This window comes from Tenrec ecaudatus, chromosome 1, assembly GCF_050624435.1.
Source record: "Tenrec ecaudatus isolate mTenEca1 chromosome 1, mTenEca1.hap1, whole genome shotgun sequence".
Lineage (NCBI taxonomy): Eukaryota > Metazoa > Chordata > Mammalia > Afrosoricida > Tenrecidae > Tenrec > Tenrec ecaudatus.
Window position 1 is genome coordinate 306,378,216 of NC_134530.1, and position 24,410 is coordinate 306,402,625.

General features: G+C 43.5%; 5 non-coding genes and 3 pseudogenes across 5 annotated transcripts; 1 reads left to right on the forward strand and 7 right to left on the reverse strand.

Annotated features, from left to right (window-relative positions):
• Window positions 1-286: 286 nt before the first annotated feature.
• Window positions 287-977, forward strand: LOC142437515 (small ribosomal subunit protein eS6-like; annotated as a pseudogene).
• Window positions 978-7,020: 6,043 nt separating this feature from the next.
• TRNAA-AGC (transfer RNA alanine (anticodon AGC)) lies at window positions 7,021-7,092 on the reverse strand. The gene has a single exon. It is a non-coding gene; the product is annotated as a tRNA-Ala (tRNA).
• Window positions 7,093-8,965: 1,873 nt separating this feature from the next.
• Window positions 8,966-9,433, reverse strand: LOC142437516 (nucleoside diphosphate kinase B pseudogene; annotated as a pseudogene).
• A 4,431-nt stretch (window positions 9,434-13,864) lies between these two features.
• On the reverse strand, window positions 13,865-13,936 carry TRNAA-UGC (transfer RNA alanine (anticodon UGC)). Its single transcript has one exon. It is a non-coding gene; the product is annotated as a tRNA-Ala (tRNA).
• Window positions 13,937-14,931: 995 nt separating this feature from the next.
• Window positions 14,932-15,240, reverse strand: LOC142437517 (U6 snRNA-associated Sm-like protein LSm3 pseudogene; annotated as a pseudogene).
• A 4,902-nt stretch (window positions 15,241-20,142) lies between these two features.
• TRNAA-AGC (transfer RNA alanine (anticodon AGC)) lies at window positions 20,143-20,214 on the reverse strand. Its single transcript has one exon. It is a non-coding gene; the product is annotated as a tRNA-Ala (tRNA).
• A 2,801-nt stretch (window positions 20,215-23,015) lies between these two features.
• TRNAF-GAA (transfer RNA phenylalanine (anticodon GAA)) lies at window positions 23,016-23,088 on the reverse strand. The gene has a single exon. It is a non-coding gene; the product is annotated as a tRNA-Phe (tRNA).
• A 1,205-nt stretch (window positions 23,089-24,293) lies between these two features.
• On the reverse strand, window positions 24,294-24,365 carry TRNAA-UGC (transfer RNA alanine (anticodon UGC)). Its single transcript has one exon. It is a non-coding gene; the product is annotated as a tRNA-Ala (tRNA).
• Window positions 24,366-24,410: the final 45 nt, after the last annotated feature.

The window sequence follows — 24,410 nt, forward strand, 5'->3', positions numbered from 1 at the left end:
CACCCGCAGGGTGGCTGCAGGGAGTGGGGTGGGCTTCCGTGGATGCTGCGGAGGGGCCCCCTTGCGATGTGTGCCCGGGGCGCGGCGTGGAGAGTGCGGCGGGATGCGCAGGTCGCTGGCACGTGGAGCGTCCCCGCCCCCGCGTAGGGGTTGAGCGGTCTCCTTGAAATCCAAGAAGGGGAGGAGGGGAACCCTGGTGTTCAGCTTGTGCCTCTGACTTCCAACTTTCATAAAGAAGCCCATTGACACACTCTCTAAAGAGGATTTCAGGGTCGGCTGCTTCACCATGAAGCTGAACATCTCCTTCCCAGACACTGGCTGCCAGAAACTCATTGAAGCGAATGGCCACGGAGGTCTCCGCGGAGGCGCTGGGCGATGAATGGAAGGGCTATGTCTTCCGCATCAGCGGCGGGAATGACAAGCAAGGTTTTCCCAGGAAGCAAGGTGTCCGCCTGCTGCTGAGTAAGGGGCACTCCTGCTTCAGACCACTGGAGAACTGGGGAGAGGAAGCGCAAATCTGTCCGGGGCTGCATTGTGGATGCCAATCTGAGCGTTCTCAACTTGGTTATTGTAAAGAAAGGGGAAAGAGATATCCCAGAACTGACACAACTGTGCCTCGTCGCCTGGGGCCCAAAAGAGCCAGCAGAATCCGCAAACTCTTCAATCTCTCTAAAGAAGATGACATCCGTCAGTACGTTGTGAGAAAGCCCCTGAACAAAGAGGGCAAGAAACCCAGGACCAAAGCGCCCAAGATTCAGCGTCTTGTGACTCCGCGGGTCCTGCAGCGCAAGCGCCGGCGCATTGCCCTGAAGAAGCAGCGCACCAAGAAAAACGAGGAGGAGGCCGCGGAATATGCCAAGCTTTTGGCCAAGAGAACAAAGGAGGCCAAGGAGAAGCGGCAGGAGCAGATTGCCAAGCGAAGGAGGCTGTCCTCGCTGAGGGCTTCCACCTCCAAGTCTGAGTCCAGTCAGAAATGAAAGCCTGGAATAAATAAGCTCATCTAGTGATTAAAAAAAAAAGAGGATTTCAAGGAGAGGACTCAAAGCCTACGCGGGGATGCTCCACGTGCCAGCGGCTTGAAGTTCAGCAAGTGGCCATCTAGCATGGAAGCAACAAAGCCCATATCGAAGAAGCATACCAACCTGTGTGATCACGAGGACCAGGTACTAGGCATCAGAAAACCCAAAACAAATAATAAGTTATAGGGGGTACGAGTGGAGACCCAAAGCCTATCTATAGACAATAGGACATCCCCTCACATAAGGGTCACAAGGAAGGGAAGCCAGCCAGGGTGCGGTATAGCACTGATGAAACACACTAGTTCTTTAATGTTTCCTCCTTGCCCACTGTTATGACCCCCGTTCTACCTTACAAATCTGGCTAGACTGGAGCATGTACAGTGGTACAGATAAGAGCTCTCGACACAGGGGATTCAGGACAGATAAACTCTTCAGGAACAGTATGGGAAGAGTGATACCATGAGGGTAGAGGGAAGGTGGGGGACAAAAGGGCAACCGATTGCAATAATTGATTTATAACACACCCCCATTGCAGAAATGTGGGTGAAGGGAGACAGTGCACAGTGTAAAATATGAAAATAATAATAATTTATAATTTATCGAGGGTTTATGAGGGTAGGAGGGTGGGAGAGGGAGGCTGAAAAGGGGAGTTGATACCAAGGGCTAGAGTAGAAAGAAAATGTTTTGAAAATGATGGCAATGTATGTACATATGTGCTTGATACAATTTATGTATGGATTGTTATAAAAGCTGTAAAAGCCCCTAATAAAATGATTTATATATTTTTAAAACGCCATAAAGTGAAGAGAAATTAAGAAAAAAGTTCAATCAATTAAAAGACAGAAAAAAGATAACAGAAAAATTAGAGAAAACAAACAAAACAAAAAAATTGTAAATCATTTTATTGGGGCTTAAACAACTCTTATCACAATCCATCCATCCATTGTGTCAAGCACATTTGTACATTTGTTGCCATCATCATTTTCAAAACAGTCACTCTCCACTTAAGCTCTTGGTATCAGCTCCTCATTTTTCCCTCTCCCTCCCCGTTCTCCCATCCCTCATGAACCCTTGATAATTTATAAATCATTATTATTTTGTCATGTCTTACCCTGTCTGACTTCTCCCTCCCTTCACCCACATTTCTGTTGTCTGTCCCCCAGGGAGGAGGTTATATGGAGATCCTTGTAATAGCTTCCCACTTTCTACCCCATCTTCCCTCCACCCTCCGGAATTGCCACTTTCACACCACTGGTCCTGAAGGGATCATCTGTCCTGGATTCCCTGTGTATCCAGTTCCTATCTGTACCAGTGTACATCCTTTGGTCTAGCCGGATTTGTAAGGTAAAATTGGGATCATGATAGTGGGTGGAGGGAAGCATTTAAGAATTAGAGGAAAGTTGTATGTTCCATTGTTGCTACACTGTACCCTGACTGGCTCATCTCCTCCCTGTGACCCTTCTGTAAGGGGATGTCCTATTACCTATAGATGGGCTTTGGGTCCCCAATCTGCACTCCTCCTCATTTACAATGATAAGATTCTTTGTTCTTTGATGCCTGATACCTGATCCCTTCGACACCTCGGGGTCCAACAGGCAGGTGTGCTTCTTCCATGTGGGCTTTGTTGCTTCTGAGCCAGATGGTAACACATTTTTTTAAATGCCAGACTTAAACTCTGGTATAATCAATAAATAACACTGAAAGTAAATGGTCTAACTTTCCCAATTAAAATACAGTGATTTGTAAAGTGAATCAGAAAATATGACGCAACTCTATCTTGTCACCAATGTATGCATTTAAAATATATACCTATATAGTCAGGTAGAAATGAACAAAAAAAATTAAAACACATATCATGCAATATGAATCAAAAGAAAGCAGGTTGGCTATATTTATATCAGATAACATAAACTTTAGAACAAAAATTTAACAAAGACAGAAAGGAACATGCCCTACAAAGAAAGTACAGGTACTCCCTGATTTACAATAGGGTTCTTTTCCTCCAGCAAAGTTGTCAGTCAGCTCTGACACAGGCTGAACAGCCCATCTCCTCCTTTTTCACTAATGATTACCCTTTACTATTGGTATCTTTTTAAAGTCACGTTTTACTTGTGTTTGTAGATTGGAAACATTACATATAAATCTATTAATATGACACCGGCAAATTAGTTCCTGCCACATTGTATGTAGTATGTGTGGGGAGTACAGAAAGGGAAGAGGGTGTATATGGATGAATCCTTCATTCTCATATATTAAGAAGCCTCTTAGGCTGGGTTTGTGGAGTGGAGGGAAGCCTTCACCCTTGTGAGTTGGAGGTGAGTCCCAATCCTAATTAGCATTGTCCCCCACTGTATCCTTCCATTACAGTGCTGCCTTAAAGTTACCTCTTACAAGCACACGGCTGATTGCTATGTAGCCGGCAGCTTTCACCATGGAGGTGGACGTGTGCTATTGCTCTCTAGGCTCTGAAGATAGCCGCTCCCCCTTACTTGCCCCGGCTTTAGTGTTAAGTTACTCTTCCAATGTACTCAGGGACCTTTAAGGTTAGGGTATGTGTTTTTTGTTGCTGTTGTTATGTATATGGTTACCTGTAAATAGAGGGCCTTGCAGGCCCCTAGAGTGTATATAAGCCTTGGTTGGAAATATGTTCTCTCTGCACGGACCTGGCTCCTGAAATCATGGAGGTCCAGGGGTGAACACTTGCATGCTTTATCTTGTCTGATGTCTCTTTCATTTTACCCCTCAATCACACAATTTCCCCTTGGATCCATTCCACGGTGGGGGCTGGTACCCCACAGTATGTATTATTAATGATAAGATACATGTATTATATGTATATATAGTCATAAGTTGTTCAATGTAGCTCAAATAACCCATAAGCCAAGTAATAACTGTATAGCCATTTTAAATGTGTATGCACCAAACAGCAGAGGTGAAAAATAGGTGAAGCAAAAGCTGAACTGAAAGAAAAAAGTAATAAAATCCACAATTTAATTGGACACTTCAACAGTCTTTAAATAATTGACAAAACAACTAAACATAAATTCAGCAAAGATATAGAAGTATTTTTAAAACTCAGCAATCAATATTTATGTAGGACTTCATCAAACAAGAGTAGAATTCTCAAGTCCCAATGGAACATAAATTAAGTTAGATGATGTAGCATGGGCCATCAGACACGCCTCAAGAAATAGAAATGAATTTAATCATATAGTCTTTTTTTCTTTTCTGTCTTTTTTTTAATCTGACCACAATGTAATCAAACAAAATATCAAACATTAATAGATTTAAAAGTCTTCAAAATTGGAAACTAAACAATACATCTTTAAATAATTTATAGATCAACAAAAGAAGCCTCAAGGATATAAAAATGGAAATATAGCTTGCCCCAAATTGCGAGACACTCACTCTACAGCCGCACTGAGAAAGACGTGGATAACATAAGAAGAGAAGCAGTCTCAACTCAATTATCTAAGCTTTCACTTACGGAACCTACAAAAAGATGAGCAAAGCCAACCCAAGTCAAGAAAGAGTAAAAATAAGAGCAAAAATATATAAAATTTAAAACAAGCCAAGTACAGAAAAGCAATGAAATAATAAATTGGTTCTTTGAAAAGATCAGCACAACTGGCAAATTTCTAACAAGACTGACATATGCAAAATTAAGGAAATACAAAGTATCAATATCTGTGATGAAACATAGGGTATCGTTAAGCAGATAAAGCAACTGTAGTCTACCAAAAAAAATCAAAAGAAAATACGATGACCAGTACCTCAAAAATGGTACACTGCTCACCCACTAGAAGTTTTCAGTAGCACTGTAACAATTAAGGAAATTGAGCTAGTAATTTTATTTTATTTTTAATAGTTTTATTGATATAAAATTCAATTATCATGCACCTCCATGGTTAAATCGCTTTAAAAAAGAACTTTACATACACCATCACAAATCAGTTCATGTGCTCCCTAGCCCCCAGCACGATCCTTGTTTGCTCCTCACTTCCCCTCTCCCTCCCCAATAAGCCACTGCATCAGTTATTGTTTCTATTCATCTACTCCTTCTGTGCTTAATAAACAGGGAAACCTAACAGAAACATAAAAAAAAAAAACAAGTGAAACAGAAAGACTAATGATATAAAGATAAAAGTAAAGAGTAAGAAAGAAAAGAAAATTTCTGTTGTGGAACAAGCCAGAAATATTTAAGCATAGAGCTAATTCAGGTTTAGTCCAGAGGGGAGTCAGTTGACCAATTATCATATTCTACCATGATTTGAAGCACCATAATCAAGTGTGCAATAATCTCTGCCTGAGAGTGGAACTGTTTGAGGCCTTTGCCTGGGACCAGAGGGGATCTGTCAAAGGCTCACTGTTATGATCTAATCATTTTGAATGCTCTCACCCACCAAAAAAAAATCTCCGGGTCAAAGATTAATTGGGAAATTTCAGCAAATATTTAAAGACTTATGCACAATATTCTTCAGAAAATAGAAGAGAATATTTGCTGATTTATTTATTTAAAATCATTTTATTGTCTAAAAATCTTTTTATTGGGGCTCATACAACTCTTATCACATCCATACATACTTCAATTGTGTCAAGCACATTTGTACCTTTTTTGCCGTCATCATTCTCAAAACATTTTCTTTCTACTTCAGCCCTTGGTATCAGCTCCTCATTTTCCCCCCTTCCTTCTTGAACCCTTGATAATTTATATATTTTTTTCATGTCTTACACTGTCCAATGTCTCCCTTCACCCACTTTTCTGTTGTCTGTCCTGTAGGGAGGGGTTTATGTTTAAATCTTTGTGTGATTGCTTTCCTCTTTCTACCCCACCTTACCCCTACCCTCCTGGTATTGCTACTCTCATTATTGGTCCTGAGGGGTTTATCTGTCCTGGATTCCCTGTGTTTCCAGCTCTTATCTGTACCAGTGTACACCCTCTGGTCTAGTGGGATTTGTAATGTAGAATTGGGATCACGATTAGTTGTGTGTTTCATCGTTGCTATACTGCACCCTGACTGACTTGTCTCCTCTCCATGACCCTTCTGTAAGGAGGTGTATTTTGTTCCACTCATTCACAATGATATGCTTCTTTGTTCTTTGGTGTCTGCTACTTCATCCCTTCGACACCTCGTGTTCACACAGGCTGGTGTGCTTCTTCCATGTGGACTTTGTTGCTTCTCAGCTAGATGGATGCTTGTTTATCTTCAAGCCTTTAAGATTCCAGATGCTATATCTTTTGATAGCCAAGCACCATCATCTTTCTTCGCCACATTTGCTTATATGCACCTGTGTTGTCTTCAGTGATCGTGTCAGGGAGGTGAGCATCATGGAATGTCAGTTTAATAAAACAAAGTGTTCTTGCATTGAAGAAGTATTAAGTAGGGGCCCACTGTCCATCTGCTACCTTGATACTAAACCTATAAATATATGCACATATATTCTTTCCCCATCATCATATATAAATATATTTACATGTGTACATGCCTTTATTTAGACCTGTATAAGTGCCCTTTGCCTCCTAGTCCTCTCCTCTATTTCCTTTACTTTCCTCTTGTCATACTATCATGCTCCTTGCTGATTTATTTGATGAAATTAGTACTGATGAAATTTTGGTACTCTGGTGCCAAAATAAGTCAAAAATAAATTTAAAAAATGAATCTTGTTGCAAGAAATCTTAATAGAATATTAGCAAATAGGGTTCAGGAATACAGACATCATGACTAAATGGAGCTTATTTCAGGAATATAAAGCTGACCAACATATTAATAGACAAAGGAAGCCACATGATTACATCAACTAAAGCAGACCGAGCATTTGAAAATTTTAACACCCAATCATAAGTTTTTTACTCAGAAAAATTCCCAAAGGAAAAATAACATTTTAAACTTCATATGATTTTCAGAAGCACCATCATCAGGAGGATGGATGGTTTACTTGGTAGAACACCAGAATCTAAACTTGGAGGCAGAGGGTTTCAAGTTCTTTTTTTTTTTTAAGTTGCAGGTACTGGGGATCGAACCCAGGGCCTCGTGCATGCTAATCACGCGCTCTACCACTGAGCTATACCCCCATATTCAAGTTCTTATAAAGGAGCAATGTTGTATACTTTATTCCTCATAATCCTAACCCTGGTAAAATCCACAGTGGTTTTTTCTGGCGAAGCTCACTCATACTTTTGCAATAGCCTTCTACACTGCTTGCATCTGGGTTTTGGGAGAGCGAAGAGTGTGGAAAGCAAGGTCGCCACACATCCTGGTAGAAGTCTCACAGTGAAGCAAAGAGGAATAAAGCAGAGGCTTGGGCGTGGGAAGAAGCACACCCGAGGCAGTCCAACATACAGAGTGCAGAGGAGTGGGATTTCCCCCAAGCACGTAAAACAAACAGACTGTTGGCACAAAGCAGTGGCCTGATCATCGCACAAATCAGCTAAGTGCCAAAAAGCTTGTAAAATTACAATTCACGCATGAAGTTTAGCAACCTGATCCTGGACCATTTGCTGTTAGGTGCTCACCCAGTCCTTTCCAACTCGGAGGGACTCTCAGTACAAAGCAACAGAGCACCGCCGTGTTCCACGCCATCCTCAGCATTGTTGCGGCCATTTATAGCCACTGTGCTAATCCATCTCCTTGAAGGTCTTCCTGTTTTTCGTGGATCCACTACTTTACCTGAGAGGCAAGTAGGGGAGACTTCATCTTACAGTCGTGAGAGACCAGTCCCTGGAGAAGTACATCATGCTTGGTAAAGCAGAGAGGCAGCAAAAAAGAGGACGGCCCGTAATAAAATGGATTGATACAGGGGCTGTAACAGCGGGCACAAGGTGGTGATGTTTTCATTCTGCTGTGCATAAAGTTGCTACGGGTTGGAACCGACTCAATGGCACCTAACAACAAAACCAGCGACTACTTACCGAAACGTGATGTCCTGTTCCAAGGACTGACAGCTCCTGATCACGTGTCCAAAGAAGGCAAGACCAAGCCTCACCATCTCTCTCTCTCTTTTATCTTTCTTTTTTCTGGTTAAACAGTGATTTTATTGTTCGAGTACATAAACAGATGTATGCAACCAGGGCAGAAGCTGTGGATGATTCCAATTAGGAGGGAGGGCTCTCTTCGTTTTGTGATATCAAGACTTTGACTCTCAATCAGAATGAGGCAGAAGTTGGCGTCCTTCTCTTTGCCGTTCTTCGCCAGATGCTTCCAAGCAGCAATAGCCTTCTTAAGCAAATGGCAGAGGCCTTCAGGCAGACCGAGAGCAAGTCCTTTGGCCTTCAGGAGCCTCCGGATTTTGTAGTCTGTCGCAAAACGCACTCGTGCAATGCCATATGAATCTCCTAGGGTCACAGCGATTTGGGAAGGAGTCAGGCCCTTCTTGGCTAGTTTGTAGATCTGCTCCTTCACATCGTCAGATGCAGACTTCAGCCAGGTGGGGTGAATAGGAGACACTCTACCTGGGACCATGCACAAGAGGCCTATGGTGGCAGCGGTCAGACAGAACCAAGCCAGCCTTGTGTATAAGGAGCATTCCAGGTGTACTTTGTCTGAGACAGATTGGTTTGATCTTCTGATACTTTCAATATTTTCCACCAACACGTTAATCTAAATGCATCAATTCTTCTCTGGTCATTCTTATTCATTGTCCAGCTTTTACAGCAGATGAAGCCCCTAGGCTTGGGGAAGCCAAACCTTAGGCCTCAAAGTGACCTCTTGACTCTTTAACACCTGAAAGAGGCCTTACACGGCAGATTTGCCCAAAGCAATATACCATTTGATTTCTTTGTTTGTTTGTTTGTTTCCCAGTCTCCATAGACTTTATTTTATTGGTCAGTGTGCTTTGGAAGGAGACAGGACCTCGATCCTACTGCTTCCAACCCCAGAAGAAGAGCTGTCCACAGAACAGGCACAGTGCCAACGGACCCACAAGGATGGGACTGCTTTGTCTGCCTCTTACTCGTAGATCCAGTCATGGCAACAAGACGAGTAGTCCACCAGTCCCTCCCGCTTAAGCCAGAGGCTGATTTCTTTCTGGGCGCTCTTGGCCGAATCACTGCCATGAATGATGTTCTGCTAACTTGAATATAGAAGTCCCCTCAGATGGTGCCTGGCTTAGAATCCGCTGGGTTGGTCTCTCCCAGCATCACCCGGCCGGTCTTCACCACATTCAGCCCCATCCCAGACGATGGCCACATTTGGTCTCGAGTTCATGTACTTCACCAGCCCTGGGAAGAAGGGGCGGTCTTTCGGGTCCATGTAGTGCTGCTTCAGGTGTTTCTCGGAGGCCTGAATGAGCTTCATGCCCACCAGACGGATGCCCTTATGCTCAAAGCGCTTGATGATATCGCCCCCCAGGCCGCGCTGCACGCTGTCCGGCTTGATGGCGAAGCAGGTGCGCTCATTGTTGGCCATGGTGCGAGTCAGGCGGTGGTGGAGCGGGCGGCTGGATCCACGCAGCTGGAGCAGAGCTCATTTGATTTCTTGATTGCGTCTTCCATGCCCTTTGATGGTGAATCCACGTCAAACGAAATCATGGACAACTTTAATCTTTTCTCTACTTATCTCTACACACCATTCATTCTTTATCTGTTAGCCCAATTGTGAAGATGTTAGTTTCCTTTGCATTGACTCGTAATCTTTGATTTTCGTCAGCAAGTACTTCCAAGATCACCCCACTTTCAGCAAAGCTGTGTCATCTGTCTATTGCAGGTTGTTCGGGCCATTTCCTACTGTCCAACTTCTGAGGTTCCGGAGTCAGCATACGGATGGAGTCAGTGGAGTGAAAGGAGACACACCTGACAGACGTTTCCCTGCTGTCCACTGTGCAGTGCTCCCGTGTGCTGCTGCAGGAACCACAAGTTCCATAGGAGCACAATGAAGGGCTAGGGAATTTCGGTTTCTCCCAATATTATCCATAGTTGGTTGTGATACACATGGTCAAATGTCTTTGGATAAGTAAATATCTTTCAGGTATTCTCTGCTTTCAGCCAATATCTGCCTGCCATCAGCAATGACACCCCCTTATACTAGAGCCACTTCTTAATCGGCCTGAATTTCTGGCAGTTCCCTGTTGATGCACTGCTGCAACTACTGTTGAATGGTCTTCAGTAAAACGTACTTGAGTGTGATATTCATGATTCTATTTGAGAATTTCCACATTCGGTTGAGTCACCTTTTTTTGGAATGGGCGCAAATATGGACCTCTTTCAGTTGTTTGCCCAGGAAAGAGTCTTCCAGATTTCTTGGTTTCAATCAGTACATACTTCTAGTGCCTCATTACTTTGTTAAAACATTTCATTTAGTAGTTTATGAATTCCTGGGTTTCAGTGCATTTTGGACTTCTTTCTTCAAAGTCATCTGTGTCAGCCTGGGTTGTCTAGGGAAGCAAAACCAGACACTCCTATATGATTAAGAAAGAACTTTATATCAAGAAGGGATTCCAGTGCAGTCCATGGGCCTGGTACTAACTAACTCACTGGAGTCCTCTTCAGACTCACCTAGCTGCAGGTAGACGAAGCAGATAGGTAAATCAGGTAGCAGGGAGATCACAAATCAGTAGGTGCAAAGGTGTGTATACCGAAGGTTGGTGGGAAGATGGCAGCATGTGGACAGCGCCAAGGGTGGGTAGCAGCCTTGGAAGCAGACACAGAATTCAAGCAAGCAGGGAGGAGAAGGGTGAGAGAGCCCCCAGTGTCTCTCTCATAAAAAGACCAAAACCCCAAGGAGGCATCCCTAGAGTGTGACATCATTGGTAGGTTGGACTCTGCCCGTACACTTTAATCTAAAACCAAGTTGACAAAAAAATCGAGCTACCACACTGTTGACTCTTGATCATACACTACTTCTTGAAATTGTTGAATGTCAATCAGTTATTTCTGGTACAGTAATGTCATGCCATCCTTTTTTTTTAACTGCTTCCTGCATCATTCAATATTTTGCCCATGGAATCCTTCAAGATTGCAACTCGAGACCTGGTTGTTGTCTTGTTGTCTTCCGTCTCTCAGCTTGAGACATGCTGAGTATGTTCTTTCCTTGGCTGCCTAGCACTGGTCGTCACACGTCTCAGTAGAATGTACACTTTATGTGTTCCTACCAAGCTGTCCTTGGACCTTTTCTCTTTATGTATTTTACCTCATCAATTCTTTCTTCCACTCAAACTATTCTACATTCAAGAGCAAGTTTCAGAGTCTCTTCTGAAATCCATCTGGATCTTTTCTCGCTTGTCTACTTAAATTACCTTTTGCTTTTTTCATGTATGATATCTTTGTTGTTATTCCACAACCGATCTGCTTTATGGACACTGGTGTTCAATATGTCAGATCTATTCTTGAAATGGTCTCTAAATTCAGGTGGGATAGGCTCAAGGCTCAAGCTATTCCTGTGGTAAGGGCCAAGAGTCTCCTGAAATAACCTAGAGACATGAGTTAACTGGAACCTTGCTGAGGCAGGAGGCTGGCTGGAGAGAAACATTACTTCCCCAAAAGTGGGAACACAGCTTCTAGAGCAATTGCAGACAAAGGTGGTGAACCCCCACAGTGCACCTTCTTTCCTGTCACTTTCCAGGATGAATGGGATACTGGGTCTGGAGGTTCCAGTTAATGTCTTGGGATACTCCCAACCTTGAACCTAAGTCCAGTGAGTTTTCAAGGGGGGATCACTCCAGTACAGTCCCAAGGGCTTCTGAAACCACCCAGCACAACTGCAACCTTATTAAGTATGAACAAGAGTTACCCTGCCTATTCCGTATGCAGTGTCAGTGGTGGCTCACATGCTATTGTTATTGAAAGTGCCTGGAGAGACCAAATGGATAAGAGGAAGAAAGGGAGTGAAAAAGAGCAAACATATGGAATAACACTTCCCATTAAATGCTTCCAGAAATAAACAAGTCATGAGACTAGGAACATTGACCCTACTCAGAGCTGGAAGTGATCTCTCCTGAGTATTTGCCATAGATACTTCCATTGGAGAAGGACTTGCAAAGTAAGGACATTCCTGGCTGACAGAGGAATAGATTCTCAGGGAGCTAGGGACAAGCATTTGATTTTGTGTCTTTCCAAAGACCCGTTAATTTAACTGCTAGTGTTTAATGGTCAATGCTTTGATTTAACTGCTCATGTATGGAGCAGAACGTCTCAAGCTGCTTTGTCTATCTCTGTGGATATACTGTTAAACGCTACAAACACAGAGCCAGTTTTACACCATAAAGCATTGGAAATCCTTTAAAGATGCCATCGATGGACCAGAATTCTTGGGGGTTTCCTCCGCATGTAATGCAGATGTCATCAGCTTGGTGGTGCAGGAAGAGAGGCCCTTCTTCCTGATGGAAGGGTCCAGCATTCCTTTGCTTGCTCACCTTTTGTTTGGACAGATAATCTCTGAGCCATCATACATACCATTCAGATGACTGTGCCACAGAAGTCAAAACCCCCCGTTCTCATCATTATTGCCTTTTCTCATCAGAATTGTGATGTAGTACATAGGACTGAGAGTAAGGCAAAAGCATTGCTATTGGGATTTCAGTTCATGCATGCACTGATTCGTTCTAGAGTCAGTGTTCGTTCTAGAATTTAAAATAAAATGCATTTAAAAATGTCTCTGGGATCTCTTAGCAATAGGCCTCAGTAGGGTCAAAAACAAAAACGAAAAAGATTCCACTAAGCAATGGCTTCTGATGGGATTTGGGTGGCCAGTTAAATTCAAGATAGAGTGGTCAGCTCAGAAGATGGTGACGACTGGTTTTGGAGTTCCAAAGGTGTGATCGTGTTAGTTTTTCTTAAAGGACACAGGGCAATGACCAGGTTTATTATGAAAAAGGGTTTTCCCCCCACCCCCCAACTCATTTATTAGGACATAATCCAGACATCATACAATTCAATAGTTCACTCACATCAAGCAGTGTTGTACAATCGCTACCACAATCATTTCAAAACATTTTCTTCTTTGTCCTCCTTGATATTGGGCCCCTTTCCCTTGGTGTACCCCCCTTCAGGAACCTTTATTCTAGTTATTGTCTCTATAGGTACGCCAAATCTGGGTCTCATATTCCAAAAATTATAGAAAGAGACTTAACAGAGTCAAGATCGCTACCAACAATAACAAAGTATTCGATAAATAAAGCCCCAATCTGGAAAATTAAAACAAAAACACCAGAAAATATTATAAACTAAATCAAGCTCAATGTGTATCTAAAAGGAAATCAAATGACAAAGTTTTAACCATTCAAGTCAGACTTATCACTTGAACTACTCTAGTCACCAATGGACACACTTTCTGTCTGATAACCAGGCTATTCTCATCCCTCACTTAGGGTCAGAGGGTAATTACCAGAGGCTTACTCCCTGTGGAGATCCAGCGAGTGTATTGGGAGCACTCATTGTCATCCACAGCCTTCTACAAACCAGAACTTCACAATTTAAACTCTGATGCCATTCTCCCTGCGGATTTCTATGGTAGCTTTTCCACTCCTCTGATCACAGATGTTGGCGTGCTTCTTCCAGTTGAGGTTAGTTGATGTCTCGTTTATAAGGTTACTTGATTGAAAACAAGACGGTAAGACCCCCATATGCTATTCTACCTGATAGACGGGCACCAGCTTCACCACACATTGCTATAGCACCGACATCTTCCATATTTCCTTCAGGAGCGCGTGTAACCTGCAGGGCATGTCATAGAAACTGATTGTTCTTAGACTGGGCCTGCGATTAAATGTGATCCTGTTTTGAGACTTCCTTCTTCTGGGAAACAATCTGATCTATTCAAGACTTGCTTTAAAATTTTATTTTCAGGCAGAACTAAAGCAGGCTTATGAAGCAGTTTTGAGAAGATGGAAAATGGCACTGGTGGGGAAAAGTGTGGAGGTGCCGGGGATCGAACCCGGGGCCTCATACATGCAAAGCATGCGCTCTACCACTGAGCTACACCCCCTGTGCACATAGAGCATCCCTGTAAATTTTCAATGAGAAATAAGAGTGATATTCGGAGTTATTCAGTCTGCACACTTCATTCTGAAAGATTGTGGCACCCAGAAGTGTCTCTGTCATCTGAAGCAGACGCTCAGGAACTGGCGCAGGACACGGACACTCCAGAAGTTTAGAGCGCCAGCGTGTAAAGGGACAGCCAGTAGAACAAGCTTGTGCCAAATAAAAACTCACCGGACATGCTCACCGTGGTTTCACAACCTGGAATTTTGAAACTTTCCTCTAGATCCGTCTTAGCCTGAGGCACAAAGCTCTTGAAGTTCATCTCTTCCTTGACTGACAACTCTTCAATAATCCCTGTTTGCTTAATCAGAATACTACCGGCCGCCTTTGACAGAGGGAAATCTGGGTCAGAAGAAATCGCGAGAGCGGTGGGCTCAATATTTTATGATGAGTCCTTCTCCAAGATGACAAGACCTGAATAGGACTTAAAAGATTTTTTTTTAAATCCGTGTGTAAAGCATTTATTTATTTGAAAGCCATTACCAAACAGAAGGCAGGACAGAAAAGGGTGGGAGGAGTTTATAGTTTGGGGAGGGGTGAGGGAGGCAGTGGGGTGCAAATTAGAAGAGGGACATTTGCAATTGGTCTAAGTGACCCGCCAGTTGGCCTGCAGTGTCTTTCTTTTCTTTTAAATCATTTTATTGGGGGCCTCATACACCTCTCTATTTTTTAAAACTAAAATAGGAAAAGAAACATTTACTTTAAAGAAAAAAATCCAAAATTGTTTGTTAAAATAACTCTGAAATTTTGTGATTACATTTATTGGAAGGGTGGGATGAAAATTAAAATGTCATTTAGTTCATAGCAGTACATCACCTTATTTCAGGAGGGGATGAATCGTTGGTTACTTCTGAGTATCAAAGTTTACGGAGGTTTCTCTCTGGAATATAGCCTACATGCAAGAGGCTTCTCTTTGCCCCCCTGAACGGATTCTTGGTTTCAGCCAACTCTCAGCAGAAGGGCAACTAGCCCAACGCTGTCACCCAGCACAAAGAACATTGGAATATTCCGTTGTGTTGTTTTATATGTCTCTTCATACGTCTCTTCATCAATCTCTATAGTAGTCACAGTTTCTTCCACATCTCCTAGTATCATATTTAAAAGCTGATCATAAGCATGGAATCTTCCTCAAAGCTCTCAGTCATTTCACATTTTCATATAAACACGTTCATCCAGGCTGAGCCTAATGAGATGCAAAGTATCCTCAACTGTGCTGACAGTTTGTTGCTGGTCCACATCGTCCACCATGTTTCAAAATCTGGACTGTTTCCCATACAACTCTTTTTTTTTTTTTTTTTGTAGTTAGTTCAGGGATCGTTTGCTGGCCCTTAGGAGCGTTTTCCAGTCCAGTCTGTTGGGGCACCACGCCCTGGCCCCAAAGTCCACTTTCAGCATTCCCTGGGGACCTTGCCACTCCATTCCCTTGCTGTTCCACTGCACTCCCCCAGTGATTTGCCTCGGTGTGGTGAGATCAGGTCAGGTGCAATTCCCACACTGTGTCTCCGGTACAGTCCCCTGTATCGCCCTTAGTCATTGATTGGCATCATTTCTCATAGTGGGGCCAGCCATGTTGTTCTCTCTGTGGACTGGCTGCTCTACTCAGGAACATCATCATCATGGCCTGGTGGGCCAGGCTGTGCTCCACTCTCTCCTCCTGCCCCTTCATCTTCTCCCGTGTGCTCTGATCAGATATGTTCATCTCCCGGAGCTGCAGAGTCAATGTCGTCCTTTGGAACAAATTCTTTTCGGGGGAGGGGCAGGAATCCACTTAATTTATGGTGCTGGGGCCAGCCTCCCAGACCTCTCCACTGGTTCCCTCCTCCATGCCGGGATATTGCATTCACACCTTGCGACACTGGGTTGAAGTCTGGTCCCACTTTCCCTGTGGAGATATAAACAATACCCTCCCCTTGGGTGGATTAATGCCCCATGACCCCACTACCCTTTTCTTCCTTGTATTCATCCTTTTGTTTTCCTTTCCCCACCTCCTCCACCATTGTCTACCATGTGCATCCCTGGTTTTGGTCTGGTCTCTTCCATACTACACAGTCTTCACCCCTAAAATGTTTGCATACAGTAGCTTTTTTCCCTATGACACTTTTGCTTTAAAAAAATTTTTTTAATTCTTACCTCAGCGGGCTCATGTTGTACTTGTCATTTTGGGCCTGACTTACCTCGCTTAGCATGATTTCCTCCAGTTCTTTCCATGCCGCTATGTGCCTCATACGTTCATCGCTGTTTTTGGTGATGCGTAGTATTCCATTGTATGTATATACCACAGTTTTTTAATCCAATAGTCAGTTGATGGAAATTTGGGTTGCTTACAACTCCTTGCAGTTGTGAACTGTGCCACAATGAACATTGGAGCACAGATGTTTGGTCTTGGTTTGTTTCTTGCCTCTTCTGGGTATATGCCCAGTAGGGGGATTGCTGGGTCATATGGTAACTCTATTTCCATCTGTTTTAGGTATCACCAGATTGATTTCCATAGTGGCTGTACATACTTACAGTCCCACCAGCAGTGGATGAGAGTTCCTGTCTCCCCACAGCTCCTCCAACACTTGTTGCTTTCTGATTTTTTGAATTGGGCTACCTTTGAGGGTGTCAGGTGGTACCTCATTGTTGTTTTAATTTGCATTTCTCTTATGGCTAAAGATCGGGAACATTTTCTCATATGTTTGTTGGCCATTCGGATTTCTGCCCCTGTGAAACTTCTGTTCAAGTCCTTTGCCCACCTTTCAAGTGGGCTATTGGTTTTTTTCTTTTTGGAAGCTAGCAGAATATTGTAGATTCCCATACAACTCTTATCATAATCCACACACACATACATTCTGTCAAGCACATTTTTACATCTGTTGCCATCATCATTTTCAAAGCATTTTTTCTACTTGAGCCCTTGGTGTCAACTTCTCATTTTTCCCCTCCCTCATGAACCTTAATAATTTATAAATTATTATTATTTTTCATGTCTTACACTGACGGATGTCTCCCTTCACCCACTTTTCTGTTGTCCGTTCCCCTGGGAAAGGGTTATAGATAGATCTTTGTGATTGGTTCCCCCTTCCTCCGCCCACCTCCCTTTCCCCTCCTAGTATGACCACTTTCTTCCTTTTTATAAATCATTTTATTGGGGCTCATACAACTCTTATCATAATCTATACATACATCAATTGAGTAAAGCACTCTTATATATTTGTTGCCCTCATCATTCGCAAAATTCGCGTTCCACTTGGGTTCGTGGAATCAGCTCATTTTTCTTTCCGCCCCCCAAGCTTCCCCCTTCCTCATGAACCCTTAATAATTTCTAAATTGTTATTTTATCTTATCTTACACTGCCCGGAGTCTCCCTTCACCCACTTTCCTGTTGATCATCCCCCACAGAGGAGGTTATATGTAGATCCCTGAGAGATCAGTTTTCCCTTCCTACCCCTCCTTACCTCCTGGTATCACCACTCTCACCCTTGGTCCTGAGGTGTTCATCTGTCCTGGATTCCCTGTGTTTCCAGATCCCATCTGTACCGCTGTGCATCCTGTAGTCTAACCAGTTTTGAAAGGTACAATTGAGATGCTGATAGTTGTGGGGAGGAAGCGTATAAGAACTAGAGGGAGGTTGTGAGTTTCATTATTGCTACACTGAACCCCTGAGTGACTCATCTCCTCCCCACTTACCCTCTGCAAGGGATGTCCAGTTGTCTACAGATGGGCATTGGGTCCCCATCATGCACTCCCCACATTCACAATGATATGATTCCTCCCCCTGAAGCCCCCGCCTTTGGTGATTGAAACCTGGTCCCCTCGGCCCCTCATGATCACACATATTGGTGTGCTGCCTCCATGTGGACTTTGTTGCTTTTGAGCTGGATGGCTGCTTGTTTACTTTCAAGCCTTTAAGTCCCCAGATTCTATATCTCTCAATAGCTGGGCACCATCAGCCTTCTTCACTACACTTAATTATGCACACACTCGTCTTCAGCGTTTATGTGGGGAAGGTGATCACAAAATGATTATTTTTGTTCTTTGGTGTCTGCTACCTGATCCCTTCAACACCTAATGTTCACTTTGGCTTGTGTGTTTCTTCTCTGTGGCCTTTGTTGCTTCCAAGCTACATGGTGGCTTGTTTGTCTTCAAGCCTTTAAGACCCCAGATGCTATATCTTTTGATAGCCAGGCACCATCAGCTTTCTTCACCATGTTTGCTTATACACACGTGTGTCTTCAGTGATCATGTCAGGAAGGTGGGTATCATGGAATGACCAGTTAGCTGAGCAAGGTGCTCTTGTATTGAGGGAGTGCATGCAAGAAGGCCCAATGTCCACCTGCTACCCTGCTACTAAACCTATAAATATAAGCTCATGGGTCTCTTTCCCCTATAATCATAAATATATTTACAAATGTACATGTCTGTACCTAGGCTTCTATGTATGCCCTTTGCCTCCTACTCTTTCCCTCTATTTCCTTATGCTTTCCTCCTGTCCCACTACCATGTTCAGCCTTCATTCTGGTTTTAGTAGTTCCTCTCAGTTACCTTGCCCTTGGTCACTCCCTACCAGTCCTCCCCTCCCCTCCCTCCACTTGTTTTGAACCACTCCTTGTTCCCTTGTCCCTGGGTTGACCAACACCTCCTCCCTTCTCCTACCTCCCACACCCTCATGTCCCTCCGAGACCGTTGGTACCGTTATTTTCTTCTCACATTGTTTGTCCAGTCTATCTTTTCTAGGTGGACCTGTAGATATAGTAATATGTGCATAAAATTGGGGATGACTTTGACAGCACCAAAAAGGCACATAAGAACATGGCGTCGACAGCAGCAACACCGACAAGCTAACAAACATAAAAGTCACTGACCTACTAAATTTAAAAGAAGAAGGAAAAAAAGTTTGTTATGAGATCAAGGTCTGTTTGTTGACATTTAGGAGTGTTTTCCGGATGAGTCTGATGAGGTGTCACATCCTGGCCCCAAAGTTCGTCCTTTATACTCCCTAAGGACCTCCTTTCTCTGCTTCCCCCACCACTCCATTTCACTCTGTTCATAACTATAAAACATTAAACATCTTTCATGAAAATTCACTTGGATCTCACACACACACAAATTCCATAAGTGTCTAAATCTGTCACATTAGACTATTGAAATTCTGCTTTCCCAGGAAAAAACACTTCCTGCTATTTGCTGACAAGAATGTTAGGGACGAGAGTGATGGGAAGAGCCAGAGTGAGAATAAAAACCACATGTGGTTTGGACAGCAATGTAGGACCAAGATTCCCATTGCTTTGTCCCTTTCGTTGTATTTGTTATCTTGTTGTTGGGAATATAGAAAGCAAACACCAACACACCCATTGAACAGTTTCTACACGGACAAGTTAGTGTTATGGACCGCATTAGTCTCCGTGTTCCATCATCGTGTTCTCTTTGTCTACTCAATTTTTATTTGGGTTTAAAGGACACTGAGTAATTTGGAGGGGAAAAAATCCAAGGCAGCAAAGCTCAAGATATGAAGCGATCAGCAGATTTAGGGATGGAGAGCAGCTGAAATTTTGAAAGTAACTAAACATAGAATTTCGGAGCCTAATGGATTTTATCAGAAAAAAACATGGGAGAGACATAAAGACAGCCAGTGATTCAACAAACAGTAGCAAGTGCTTTAAAGGGGACATTTTGTTTGTCTTTTACTTGGGGGGTTCCAGGGGGAACCTTAGCAGCAGAGTTTGGTTTTGACCCTGTTCAATTGAGCCCATCCATGTACAGGACCCCCTGGCTGCCAATGTAGCACAGGTAGCTCAGTTCAATGTCTGATGAGAGTTCTTAGAGAAAAGAGTGATCAAAGGGCATATGGATATAGAGATCTTACAAAGCAAACCTGATTTCTATAAAATCATTACAACACAATTTGTTTTGTGACATTGGTTGCCTATCAAATATAAGGGCACTGACCTTACTCCTTGCCTGTATCTACCAATGTCCAGACTTGGCTTTCAGCAAGCAACATTGTGTCATCTGCTGTCTCAGGTTGCTAATACACCTTTCTCCATTCCTCATATTGCCGGTTTTTTTTCCTTTCGTTTTAAAATCGCTCCCTTGGGGGCTCCTGCAACTATTATTACCATCCATACAGCTAGTGGATTATGCTTGCTCTTTGTACAGAGGAAAAATAACTGGAGGTACTGGGGATCGAACCCAGGGCCTCGTGCATGCTAAGCACGCGCTCTACCACTGAGCTATACCCCCGACAGCGATGGTAAACTTTAGAGGAATCTTTACTAATCTTTTACGGTCAAAATCATCATCAGAAGATGACTGTTTTAATTACGTTCAATTCCAAAATTCTTTCCCTTGGACACCCTCAGCTACTGACACAACAGCAGAAAGGACACAATGCCGGAAAGAGAGGAACTGCTGCTCTCCAACGTCTCGCTCCACGTTGCCGGGGACCTGCTTCCATCCCATTCCGGCTCAGTCCCAGCATCCAGCGCTCTCCTGGACTTCTCTCAATGCACGTAACTTTCTGTGCACGTTAGTACTTACTGGGGCAAAAAATTTAAATAAAACAGACTTCAATTGGAGCGGAAATAACTCTAAAACTGAATGCAAGCAGAAACAAATAAATCCAAAAGAATAATTTTAAATATTTTAAAAGAATAAGATAACAGGATGAGAAAAGAGGTAACTGATCCAAGCAAACGTTTTAATTAGTAAGGTGTTCTCAGAAAACCCATACACTCTAAGTAGCATAGTTTTACATCTATATGTATATGTAATAGTCTTCATACAAAATTCTGTAGCTATATACATGTTACATATATGCATCATGTCTTCATCTTGGAATGCTGGATGTTGGCTTCAGTTTTCAGGCATCATTTTTACTGCTAGATGTAGGAAGAAAGGAAAAATGGATGAATGTTGACCAGGATGGAATAGAAATCCATCACGTTGCAGGGTGTCATTTTGAATTGGTTTCCCCTCATCTCTGACACACTGCAGGACTCCAGCTCCCTGGAAGCCTTCATGGCAAGGTCTGCACCCACCTGTTCACTCATTCACCTGGGACCCACTGCCCTCTTCCTGTGGCACAGAACGTGGGCTGCGGAGGGAGCACATGGGCAGAGAGACCCTCAGGAGGAAGATGGGTCCACGACTTCAGAACTTGGAGAGAACACAGGAAATTAAAACCCTTTCCCTTTGTTTAAAGTTTCCCTTTTCCCCACCTTTTTGTTGTTCCTTCTCCCAATCAGGGTGGAACACAGGAGTCAAGATGAAGGGTCTGTTGCTATGGTAACACCCTTGTTTCAGGGTGAAGAGAACCTGCCTGAAGAAGGCCGGATGTTGTTCAATAAAGGCTCCCAGAGATGGCAGGTCCCAATCCCTGGAAGCTGTCCATGTGAATTTCTGCAGGAAACATAACCTTGCGGATATACTTAGGGTAAGGATATTGATGTGTGGAGATCCTCTGGATCATCTGAGTTAGCCCTACATGCAATCAGGAGAGTTTTGAGAAGAGAGGCAGAGGGAGATTTCAACACACAAAGAAGAATTTGTTACCATGGAGATGGAGAAGATGAAGAAGAAACTGGTAGTCAGAAGAGGCTGGAAGAGGAAAGGAAGGCTTCTGCCCTGGAGCCCCTAGAAGGAGCTTGGCCCTGCCCACCCCTGGGGAGAATCCCTGTCAGCTGCTCTCAGTCACAGAATTGGTCCTCCTGCTGTCAGCCACCCTGAGTGGTTTCCTGAGCTATGACATTCCACTTGGGTAGCCTCCAAAAGAGTGTGGGGTCAAGGGTTGCTTCTGTATTGACAATCAGTGAGTCAGTAAGTGGTTGGAACTAAACATAATGAGGCAGAGCATGTGTTGAGGTCTTGAGGACTGAGAAAGGAAGAGCTCCCTCATGCATAGTATCAAAGTGGCAATGAACCAGGGATGTAATGCAGTCTGTGGGCTTTAAATGGACTCCACCTCCTAGGGCCCCCCTTAGAGCCTCCCACCTTTCCAGCGCCATGGTGAGGGAAGCACACTGCCACACCGGGCGCAGAGCTACCAAGTCCAACCGACCGACCCTGGGTGATGGCAACACACCAGGCAGAGCACAAGGCAACACTGAAATGTCTCAAGCCACCATTTCCAGCTCAGAAGCGACTCAGGTTTTCCAAACTGTCACCTTTACAGGCGCACGTCGCCAGGTTATTCTTCTGAGGAGCAACTGGGTGGATCAACCATCCCCCTTAGGTTAGCAACCCAGCCCTTAAGCACTGCAACACCGGGCTACTTACCTGAATTACTGTTTCCCAATTGTTTTTTACTGAAATAGGCAAAAGTTGTTTATAACTTTATGCAGGACCACAGAAATATATAAAACCAAGGAATATCAAAATATGCATGTATACAACTTGGTTTTATTTGCTAAAATGGTTGTGAAAATGATGATAACCGTATGGGTATAACTTCGCCGGATATAACTGATTTGTGGATTTTTATAATATCTGTAAGAGCCCCAGTACAATGACCAATAAAAAAATAAAAATAAAATCAGTCAGAGATGTCGAAGCATATATATATATATCATATAGAAATATATCTCTTCTTTCTTTCTTTTTTTTTGAAATATATCTTTTCCTACGTATAACCTCCTCCCTGGGTGATGGACAACAGAAAAGTGGGTGAAGGGAGAAGTCGGGCAGTGTAAGATATGAAAAAATAATAATGTATAAATTATCAAGCGTACATGCAGGAGGAGGGAGTAGGGAAAGAGGGGAGAAGAGGAAGGGAAAATGAGGGGCTGATTGCAAAGCCCACGGAGAAAGCGAGTGTTTTGAGAATGATGAGAACAACGAATGTACAAGTGTGCTTTACACAATTGGATCCTGCTAAGAGTTGTATGAGCCCCCAATAAAATGATTTTTAAAAGAAATCTGTCTTTTCAAAAATATAGCTTTTCACAACTGCACCGATGTGTTATCCTGAGTTGTAGTACAATCCCCAAATCTTGTGATACACCAGTCACATTTTTTCTTAAAGTATCCAAAACGGAGGGTCAAACTGCCAAAACCTAGGATTGAACCAGGAACCTTTATATTTTCAGTATAACGCTCTCCCAACTGAGCTATTTAGGCATATAAAGCATCCTCATTTTACATAGACATACAAATATTATGTAAACTTTCCAGTGCTTTTAAACATTTAACGGCAATTTATTGAATATTATCCACATATTGAGAATTACATGAAGTCTATAATCAGCCACGTCTGAAAACCGCAATCCAGTCTCTGGAGGCAGCGGATGGGTGGTTAGTATTAGAGGAGGAATCTCTATTTTGTATTTTGGGATTTTTGGAGCGTTGTCTTGTTGGTTCTGTCTGGCTGTTGCACAATCCGGAGTCCTTTCCGTTCGTTCTCCCCTCTCACTGCCTGCTTGTCTGTCTCGCTGAATTTCAGTGACACTGGAGCAACTGGGAACACACGGTATGGATCACGTTAAAGGCAGTGCCAGACTTCTCCCGTCCGAATACAAACACGGAAAACCTTACTGTCAAGTAACGTGAGTGGTCCCCTGAGAGCAGGGAAACGGGTTTCTAAAAAGGGAGAAGACTGACAATGCTTGCGGTTGTCAAAAGCAGATGAGCGACGGTCTGTGTTAGGACCCTGTGGAGGAAGGGCCCTAGCGCGTGGGTTCCCCCTCTTTCGGGCAGGGCTATCACTTATCTGCCTAGTTCTAAGGAGCAGGGTTGACAGCTGGCCAGAGGGAAAACCCACCATTCCAACATCCACTGCTTCTCAAACCACAAAACTGCGATCTTTCATGCTGCTACACCAGGCAGTAGAAGGGGCTTAAATTTCGGTGGGAATATCCTTCTACAAACCAGAACTTGGCGATTTAACCTCTGATAGCATTCTCCACTGCGGATTTCTATGATGTCCTTTCCACTCCTCTGATCCCAGGGGTGGGCGTGCTTCTTCCAATTGAGGTTAGTTGATGTCTCGCTTAGAAGGTTACTTGATTGAAAACAAGACAGTAAGACCCCCCCATATCCTATTCTACCTGATAGATGGGCACCAGCTTCACCACACATTGCTATCGCACCTACATATTCCATATTTCCTTCAGGAGGGCGTGTATCCTGCAGGGCATGTCATAGAAACGGATTGTTCTTCCACTGGGGCTGCGGTTAAATGTGATCCTGTTTTGAGCCTTCTAATGGGAAACAACCTGATCTATTCAACGGCGGCTTTTTGTTCCATTTATTTTTTAGGCAGAACGAAAAGCTGGGCTGTGGAGCAGTTTTGAGACGATGGATAATGGCATTGGTAAGTAAAACTCTGGAGGTGCCGGGGATCGAACCCGGGGCCTCATACATGCAAAGCATGCGCTCTACCACTGAGCTACACCCCCCCAGTGCATGGGCATCTTTGTAAGTTTTCAATGAGAAATAAGAGT